This window comes from Suncus etruscus, chromosome 19 (genome assembly GCF_024139225.1).
Source record: "Suncus etruscus isolate mSunEtr1 chromosome 19, mSunEtr1.pri.cur, whole genome shotgun sequence".
Classification (NCBI taxonomy): Eukaryota; Metazoa; Chordata; class Mammalia; order Eulipotyphla; family Soricidae; genus Suncus; species Suncus etruscus.
This window is the reverse complement of record NC_064866.1, coordinates 29,419,106-29,428,664: the sequence shown is the minus strand read 5'-3', so window position 1 is coordinate 29,428,664 and position 9,559 is coordinate 29,419,106. Positions and strand designations below refer to the sequence as shown.

The 9,559-nt window shown below is 35.7% G+C and overlaps 1 pseudogene; it reads right to left on the bottom strand.

Annotated features, from left to right (window-relative positions):
• Positions 1-729: 729 nt before the first annotated feature.
• Positions 730-829, bottom strand: LOC125997713 (uncharacterized; annotated as a pseudogene).
• Between the last annotated feature and the right edge of the window lie 8,730 nt (positions 830-9,559).

Sequence of the window (9,559 nt, the reverse complement as noted above, 5' to 3'; positions counted from 1 at the left end):
TTGCCGCATGATTTGCACTAAATACAGAGCTCTCAGACAAAGTGGCCCATCTCCTGCAATAGTCCACCTGGTCCAAGAGACCACTCCATGCCATCGTCTCTCCAAACGTATTTTTCATCAGATGAGTTAGCTGGCCCTCTCCTGTTTGGGGGAGGAGGGAGGGAAGAATAATCCTCTGGAGCCCGCCAGGACTGCCCCCCCCCCCCATCGGATTCTGCCTCTTCTTTTTGATCAGGCAACCAATAAAAACTTCTCTTTGGGTATTCAAAAAAAAATTTTTTTTTTTCAAAAAGCTGTATAAAAGCTCTTTCCAAAATCCACTCTGGGCTTGCTCGCCCAAGCCTATGTTCTCTTGAACATACTTGTTCTCTTGAACAAGTTCTCTTGAACACATAGTCCTCTCTTTCTACTCTCACATCATTCTAACAAGTTTCATTCAATAAAAACCATCTGACTCGCTTTAAAAAATAGGCTTTCTTGGGAGTGAGAGAAAAAGAAGGCAGACGGCTAGTGAAGAGAAAGAGGTGCCATTGGTGGCCATTTGAATGTTTCCACTGATGCTATGTGATCCTAGTAGCCAGACGGGGTGCACATTTTTTTCCCAGTTATAAATATCTAGTCAATAACAGCTAATGTAGCATGGAAAAAAATGTGTCCTCAGAAGAAGGAACAGATCTCCTGGGAATTTGTGGCTACAATGACAGAATCCTGCAACCATCCTGGAACTCCCAAATTGCCATCTGCTTTTCAAAATCATCCTTGCGCAGGGGCCATGCTAATCTTCTCTGTATCGTTCCAATTTTAATATAGGTGCTGCCAAAGCGAGCACTCAAAATCATCCCAAGTGGCTTCTGCATGATAAACTTGGCTAATGAAGTCCAGAGGAACTGACTTGCCTAAAGCTTTCATGCTATAAGACCTAGTCTTGTTAGTAAATCTTTAAATTTTGTTGTTTCTGGACCACACTGGTGAAGGGATTACTCTGGTCCTGCACTCAGGAATTGCTCCTAGCCATGCTCTTAGGAACCATATGGGATGCCTAGGATTGAACCTGAGTTCTTACCCACAATTTTACATTCTTAAAATTTTAATCCTCACATCAAGCAAATCAATGCATCTTCCTCACATCAAGCAAATCAATGCATCTTCTTTTGAAAATACAAGTTGCATTTAAAATAAAAAGACAATTAAGGTAGCTGTTTGATTATTCTGCTAAAAAAAAAAAACAAAACCCATCATTGTTCCTGAATTTTTTTTGTCTATAGTTGTATGTTGTCTTGCCCCTCTGATAGGGTAGTATATTGCTCAGTGAAGGTGATGCTTATCACAAATTTCCTTCTGTATTTGCTTCTCTAGGTGGTCCAAGAGAATTAGAAGCCCCACAAGAGGTACCTTCTCAGCAGGAAGGACCAAGAGGAGATTTGACTTATGATGAATCTGTCACGTCTCGCCCTTCAGCCCCTCCAAAGAGAAGGTACAGTGTTAATGTGTATAGTTAGCACAAACTCACAGAGCACTTTCAGCTGTTCGGGACCCTTTTGGCTCTGGGAGACCAGAGTAACACTAAGTCATTCTCTCCAAGGAGCCTAAGGCAGAGAGCCCTCAACTCTCTTGATGGCAGTGCTGGTCTTTTTCAAACTGTCAACTATGTCCCAGCAAGCTGTGGTTCCAGCTCTATCTACCATGAGCTTAAACCCCCTGACTTATGAACATCATAGCAACAAAAGATAGATTTGAGAACTCTTGTTCACCAGGTCTTTTATTCATCAAAGTGCAAAATGTATTAGTATTGTTTGTCCCAAATAAGAACATAGTTCTCTGGGTTTACTTTAGGCTCTGTGCTTATGGATCACTCCTGGCCAAGCTTTAGGGACTATATATAGATGGTTCTGGGGAATAAAACACATTGGTTGTGTGCAAAGCTAGCACTTTATCCCTATCTTTACAACTTTGTCTTCTTTAAACAGAGTAAAAACTTCAGGAGGTTAGGCCTAGGATGATTTTCTTTTCTTTGCTCAGCATTATAATGGGCACAATGAGAACCCTCAACAAATATTTGTTGACTGAAGATATCTTTTAAGTATATCATCTCATTCACTCCTCACAATAATTTGCCAGGTTTATGAAAAGTACTTAGTGTAGGGTTTGTTTATAGACTTTAAAGGTCGTTTAAAAAGACTGGCTGTGTTGAAACTCACACACTTACAATGGTACTATAACTTAGCTCTTAGAATTCCTCTAATGCTATTTTGTATTGCATTATGCTGTATTCCTGATTGTTGTACTGAGTTATTATTTAATAATTCTGCTTGGAGTCAATAAAAGAAATAGCCAACAAAGAATGTATTACCTGCTGAATTATAACTTGGCATATTACATTTTAATAATTAGATCCTTTATATTAAGAATCCATGGGAATTTAATTCCATGAACAATTCAGGGCCTCCTAAAAATTACTACTTCCTCTTACCACACAGAACCTTATAAACTATGAAATTTCATTTCTTGTCTTGGCTTAGGATGTACATAAATTGAATTAGTGCTTAATTACAGTCATAATTTAGTTTATGGGCTAGTAAAAATTCTCTCCTCCCTTGCATAATTTCTTATCTTTATTTTCATTTTGAGAATTGTTATATGAATACTGTTTTGATTATGAGCTATAACAATTTCTTTCTAAAATAGCTCTGACATAAAATGTACAAAATAAATAGTAACTAACACTAATCAAACGCTTAAGATGTGCCAAGGGCTATTCTGTATATTCCACTTGTATTGTTTTTTTCATTAAAAAAATAAACTTTTACCATGCCAAAAGCCAAATATTATTATGCAATATAATGAAGTTGACATTCTCAATTATGAAAGAATATGACTTGTGCTTTTTTTTAATCTTCTCTGCTACAAGTTTTTATTATCACTAACCTTAATAATGTTAATTTTCTTCTAATTAAGAGTTCTGTTTTAATTGTAGCCCCTTTTAATCTACTCACCAATCAATTAGCCTGTTAAAACAATAGTCAGATTGCATTATTTTCTGCTCAACACCCTCCAGTGACCTACCATCTCAATCAAAAGGAAAGCTAAGTTCTTTCAAAGATGCTGATGATCTTACAAAATCAGTCCCTTATTATATCTCTGTTCTAAACGCCCAATGATCTAACTCTCCATCACTCTGCTTCATATAAGTCCTAGACTGATCCATGAATATGTCATGTACCAGTTCACCTCTGAATCACTGCATTTTTTCTTTCTCCAAGTCTTGGATGTTGTGCTTTAGATATCTATGAAAAGTGGTGGAGAACCAGTCACCAAAACAATAGCTATAGCTTCCTTTCTTTAAAACCCAGAATCTGGAGATATAATAATATAGATTATTTAATAATCTGGACAAAACACTTATCTTGCAAGCAGTCAATATGAACTTAATCCCCAGTACCTCTTCTGAGTCCTGCCAGCAGTGATCTCTGAGTGCACAGAAGTAAGCCCTAAGTACCATTGGGTGTGGCCCCAAAACCAAACCAAACCAAACCAATAAAAAAAAAAAAAAGAATTTCCAGTATCATGGATAACTTGATAGCTCTAGCCATTAAGTTTAAAAGAATTTTTGTATCTTTAATATATCACCTATTAACATAACCTCCATAAACAATTCTAAAAAGAAAATACATAGTGATTTTAGTTACTCAAATCTCTATAGTCAGAGTTGTTAAATAACCAAATTCTACCAACATACCTCCTAAGTAAATTAGAGTGTTAACATTAAAAAAAAAACAGCTATCATAACTCAATAAGGTAAAACAACTAAATCTAACCTCAACCTCACAACAATACCTAAACAATTGGGCTGGAGCGTTTTCACAGCAGGTAGGGTATTTGCCTTGCATGCAGCCAACCCAGATTTGGTCCCAGCATCCCATATGGTTCCCCACCCAAGACTATCTGGAGTAATTCCTGAGTGCAGAGCCAGGAGTAACTCTTGAGTGCTTCTGGGTGTGGTCCACCCCCCAAAAAATAACCTAAACCACCATAAATTAAAGACTATTTAGAGGAAAAAACATCAAAACTAATAAAAACAATAGAATTTCAGTAAATATTACCCCATTATTCCCATATGAACTCCAATCATGACTATTAATATGAAAAATAACAAATATTATACAACCATAAAATATATGTAAATAATATTTGAAAACTACATTCACTTACTTAAACCATTAATGGCTCTTTTGTTTCCATCATTTCATGGATGAAATTTTAGTCCTCAGGTGCTTATTTAATCTGAGACCTATTCCTACTCATTTTATACACAAGAAACAAGTCACAATCACTGCTTTCTTATCTGTCACACATTTTTGAGATGTAAATAGTGGATAAATAATTTGATATTAATAGACCAATAGAACAGTAATATGTTTATCTAGTTATTTATTCTTTAGGATGGGGTCCATATGCATCTTATATGTTTATAGAGCTATAAAATATTGGAGCAGATAACATCATTTTTCCTTTGCTTTAAGGCTTTTTTTCCAATCTCTTCTGCTGTATGGAGTTGTTATGCATCGCATCTTCCAGTTCATTAATTCTATCCTCAGCTGCTGTTACCCTTTCAGAGAGCTTATCTATTGAGTCCTTCAATTCATCTACTAAGTTTTTCAGACCTGTTATTTAACATGATATTTCAGTTTGAAGTTTTCTGATTTTTATCTCCATATTCTCTTAATTCTTATTAGTGTTCTATTCTATACTTTCTTTGAGTTCTGTGAACATCCTCCATATTTCTTCTCTAAACTCCATATCTGAGAGACTAACTAGGTGGTTGGCCATTTTCGGGTCATCAGAGTTGTCATCTTCATTCTCTTTACCTGGTGCTGGTGTGTTGTTTCCCCATTGTCACACTTGTTTTGTGGATTTTTCTACGTGTTGTGGTGGTGTTCATTGGAAAGTCCACTAGTAGGAAAGCTAAAGAAATCCAATCTCAGGCCTCTGTGAACAGCCAGGCCCAAGATGACTGCAGCGTGCTTCTCAGATAACATCATTTTTCCATAATAGCCTATTATATAGTATCAATAGTAAAGTATATGCTGTCATTATGCCAAATGTACTTCTGAGGCTCAACACAAATTTATTGTTAGCTATCTTCACTCAGCTCTGACTCGGATGAAGTGTTATCTGAGATGCTTTCTCCATAGACAAAGCTACTCTTAATTTTTTAACTCCCCTCCTTCCATTCATAAGCACAACTCTATTTAGCATTCACTTATTTTGACATGAAACTGGATCAAACAACCTATCAGAAATTTTTATCATACACGAATAAAATTCCATTTCATCTACATTATTCCCATCAAAGATATCACAGGCATACTAGTTGTAACTTTCATTCTATGTTAGTATTATCATCACCAGATCTTTTACGTGATCTGGACAATTACACCAGTCAACTCCCTAAATACTTTGCCATATATTAATTGAGAATGATATTTCCTATTCCCCTATGCAATTCTTTAATTTATCCCTAACTAACTAGACAGGATTTTAGCCTTAGTGTTTTCTGTCCTGGCAATGATCCCAATACTTTGCACATGGAAGCAACAAACCATGCTATTCCAATAGTTCAGTGGATGCTTATTCTGACTGCTAATAGCAGATTTATTTATACTGTCATGAACTGGAGAAAAGCCAAGTGAACATCTATTCATTATCATTGAGTAATTGGCATCAATTATCTATTTCCATATTATTCCTGTATTAATGTCAATCACAAGCCTAGTTAAAAATAAACTTTGTGCATAAAGAAATTTTAGGCAAGGAAGATGTAACTTCATAGTAGAGAACTTGTCTTACAGACAGGAAATGATGAGTTCAATCCTTAGCACCACCATACCCTAAGTATGATACCATTGTCAATATCAGTTGCAATCATGGCACTATAACTACAGAATCTCCAAAACAAAATATGAGCAAAGGAAAGTATGCAACTCCTCACAGGCACTGCTACTAAGTGTGTGAATATAACAATCCAAATATGCCATAAAATAACAACAAGAAAGGGAAGTAGGAAGGAATAAGTTCTTGTTGCACTATAACTATTAACTTGGTCTTATAAAGCAGAAAAAGAAAAATATTCTGCCTAATATATCAAGGAAGATGCAGCAAGCCCACCACCATCAGTACCCAATGCTGACATTCTATTTTAAAATATTCTTAGAATTTCTTGCCTTCTTTTTTTTTTTTTTTTTTTTTTTTTTTTTTTTTGGTTTTTGGGCCACACCCGGTGACGCTCAGGGGTTACTCCTGGCTATGCGCTCAGAAGTCGCTCCTGGCTTGGGGGACCATATGGGACGCCGGGGGATCAAACCGAGGTCCGTCTCCTAGGCTAGCGCAGGTAAGGCAGGCACCTTACCTCCAGCGCCACCGCCCGGCCCCAATTTCTTGCCTTCTTAGGAGTAAGAATTTTAGGCACTTATGTCAATATTAATGGGAATGCCAAAACTTACGTTCACTATGTACATTATGCATTGTGTGTATTTATGAACATAATTTCATAAAGCTATCATATATAATGAATTATAATTAAAATCATTGTTTGCCCTATGAAAATGAGAAGCATATGTCTTTTATGCTACATAATTCATAATGATCTATGCCTTTCATAAAATAATTAGTCACATGGATATTATCCATAAAATGATTGAGAATACATGTCACACTCATTTATTTATTGGCTATATCTCCATTAAGTCTAATTATTGCTATTCACCATGCTTATCAAAACCAATAATTCTTCTTAACTTCCTAACCTTAAGAAACCAATGAAGCTTTCATAATCTTGTCTCTCTTCTCACTTTGAGCCCATAATACTTAAGAGGGTTCTAGGAAGAATTCTCGTTCCTATTTTAGGACCATTTCACCTAAAACTTCTCGCTTTTTCCTCTTAAACAAGACATATAAATAGATAAGGACTAGTAAGCACAAGATCATACCTAACTGTAGAGCCATATATGCCACATACTTTTATTTTAATATATTTTTATTTAAGTAACATGATCATATTTGGGTTACAGTCATAACCAGAACACCCCCCTTCACCAGTGCAACATTACCCTCTCCCCCCTTCCCATCCCCTGCCTGTATTCGAGACAGGCATTCTACTACAGTAATTTGTTTTTAAGTTCAGTAAGTTGTATTTTTTTCCTTAAAGGATGAGAGTAAAAAAATATAGTAAAGGTGTGATAGTGGCAATCGCCAATGTTTGCATAGGTCCAGAAAAATGGAGAAAATGGAAAAAAAAATCCTTGACCTGATTACAAAAAGGCCTCACCCCAGAAGTTTATTGGCATAAGACAGACTCTGGGTTCCAGGCATACCAGTCCGTCCAACTCGAGTCATTCTCAAGGTCCCGGTGAAACTTTTTCACACTTTAGCTATTGTTGGTATCAGACTCTTATATTTAAAGACCCTGGATTCTGTGCATTTCTTTCATCGATGTCAGGCTGAGCCACATACTTTTTAATTTAAGCATGCTGTGATACAAGTTTTGTTGTCTGAGAGCTTACCACTGTCCAGCCACTTACAGCTACAGTTAATATTAGTACTAATGACCAATGTTATGTCGTTTATGTCATGTAATAGTAATAAATCATATAAATCTGCCAATGGTTATATTTTAATTCATGTGCAAAGAATGTATACAAATACACACTTATCACATGTGCATAAAACCATTAAATTTTATTAACATGATCTGAGCAAGTCTCTTATTTCTCTAAGTCTTTACATGTATATATAAGTGAAATATCTTATAATATATGTATTGTAGAATATATAGGTATTGACTTACGTAAGACAACCTTGTTTGTCAAAATAACCTAACCCATAAAACTATTAAAATAATTTTAAGATGATTATTGCTTAACTCCACAATAAATGTGCTAAGTAATCTATTTATTTATAGAAGCATGTTAATTAATATAGCCTTCTATATCCCTAGATAATTCACCCACTTCATATGAAAAACAGGCTTAATTTAGGAAGGAGCATTTCTAATTTTCAAACCACAATCACACATATTAAAAAGACCATCTATAAGAGTCAACAGTAATGACTGAAAGTCTCTATAGGGGATGTATACAACAGTGTTGTGATGTAGCATAATAATTAAATTAATTTATGAAAATGACTTACTGGGTTGTATATTTACTTCATAAATACTTAAATATTTGGACTTGGTCTTTTTGGTAATTGTTAGTAGTTATGCATGCAAGTATCTGAGCTCAAGCAGGAATGTCCTCAAGATTAGAGTTTATCAACCTTTTTCCAGATGTTTTTTCCTCATTTCTGTTTTCTTCACTTCTGACTTCTCTGTGTGCTCCCACCTTCCCTCTTTTATGCAGTAGGCTCTTATGTAAGCTTTTTTTACTTATGGAACCTTTGAAATATCCCCGCAGCCTACAAAGGTGGTGGGCGTCATTAATGAGTGCATGGTAATGCCTTGCTTAATTAATTTCACCCTTTTAGGAAAAAGCAATGATAAAAATTAAATCATAAACAGAAGGTTTGACTGAGTTACTCTATTAACATGAAAGATAGTAAATTTCACCCCTGATACCGTCATAATACAAATAATGCAAATTAGGGCAGAAGTGATAGAACAGTGGGTAGGGCATTTGCCTTGCATGCAGCCAACCTGGTACAGACCCAGGTTCGATCCCTGGCATCCTATATGGTCCCCAAGCCTGCCAGGAGTGATTTCTGAGCACAGAGCTACAAGTAATCCTGAGTTCTACTGGGTGTGGCCCAAAAACCAAAGCCCAAAAAGCAACCAAGTAATGCAAATTAATAAAATTTACACCTATGGTGTATTAAAGAATTTTATCAAATATAAATTTGTTTACACTGTAAAAATGCACGCTTAAAATAAAAATATGCTATAAAAGTAATTTTGATTTTTCATTACTTAATAGCAATGATATAGTCTGTATTTAGCCCTAATCCCAAATAATTAGTATAACAAATAGCCCTAATCCCAAATAATTAGTATAAAAATTATCCATGCTATTGTATTACTAGCAATAGCCAGAAACTCAAAAGACTTGGTGATGCTTTATATTCCTCTAGAATAAAATATTTATAATAATTCCTCAAAATAGTAACATCCATGTACAACAAATCCACAGCCAAAATCATATTCTATTTTTTGTTTGTTTTGTTTTTTTGGGGGGGGCACACCTGTTTGATGCTCAGGGGTTACTCCTGGCTACGCGCTCAGAAATCGCTCCTGGCTTGGGGGGACCATATGGGACGCCAAAGGATCGAATCGCGGTCCGTTCCTTGGCTAGCATTTGCAAGGCAGACACCTTACCTCTAGTACCACCTCACCGGCCCCCCAAAATCATATTCAATGACATAAAACTTGAAACATTTCCACAGAAATAGAGTATAAGTCAAGACTGTTTATTTTCACTGCTATTGTTCAATATAGTCTTAAAGGTCTTTAGAGGATTTAGGCACATCAGTATGGGTCTATCTATATATCTAATTCACAGAGCCACAACAT